This window comes from Bison bison, unplaced genomic scaffold (genome assembly GCF_000754665.1).
Source record: "Bison bison bison isolate TAMUID 2011002044 unplaced genomic scaffold, Bison_UMD1.0 scf7180017864508, whole genome shotgun sequence".
In the NCBI taxonomy this organism is placed as follows: Eukaryota; Metazoa; Chordata; class Mammalia; order Artiodactyla; family Bovidae; genus Bison; species Bison bison.
Window position 1 is genome coordinate 6,851,012 of NW_011495064.1, and position 766 is coordinate 6,851,777.

At 44.9% G+C, this 766-nt stretch overlaps 1 non-coding gene across 1 annotated transcript; it reads left to right on the plus strand.

Annotated features, from left to right (window-relative positions):
* Positions 1 to 262: 262 nt before the first annotated feature.
* On the plus strand, positions 263 to 335 carry TRNAE-UUC. Its single transcript has one exon. It is a non-coding gene; the product is annotated as a tRNA-Glu (tRNA).
* Positions 336 to 766: the final 431 nt, after the last annotated feature.

Genomic DNA, 766 nt, shown 5'->3' on the forward strand with positions numbered 1-766 from the left:
AGGGTATGCTTCCTGTCCCTTGTGGCCAGCTCAGGCTCAGTCTGAAAGCTGGGCCTTCACACCCACCTAACTTTGGAGAAAAATGTGGGCTCAGTCATTCACGCATGGACTCATCCATCTATTCATCCCACAAACGTTAACTGACCCTATGCTGTGTGCTAGGCACCACTGTGGGTAAAACGCCTGCCCTCACAGAACGATTTAGTAGGGGAAACCATGAACAAAACACATAAGTGCGGTGGATATCATTAAGTGAAGGACTTCCCCAGTGGTCCAGTGGTTAAGACTCTGAGCTTTCAACACAGGGAGCACAAGTTCGATCCCTGGCTGGGGAATCAAGATCTGACATGCCACACGGTGTGACCAAAAAATAATAAAAAACCATTTCAAAAAAGAAAGAAAAAGTGAGAATGGGCCATGGAGAAAATAAAACGAGATGTGCATAGGGAATGTATTTGTGTAAGTCGGAGGATGAATTACAATCCTCAGTGAAACAAAACATGCTCTTTCTGACGGTGGGCAAGCTTTCAACATGTCAGATTACTTTAAAACGCCAATGGGAACCTCACATGTTTGAGACTCTGCTATCTAATCTCATGGCATCACTGACGCAATGGACATGAACTTGGGGAAACTTAGAGATGGTGAGGAAAAGAGAGGCCTGGCAAGCTGCAGTCCACGGGATTGTAAAAAGTCATACACAACTGGACAATTGAACAATAACAACAACCCAATCTCAAATTCTGCATCACGCTTCCTTTCACTG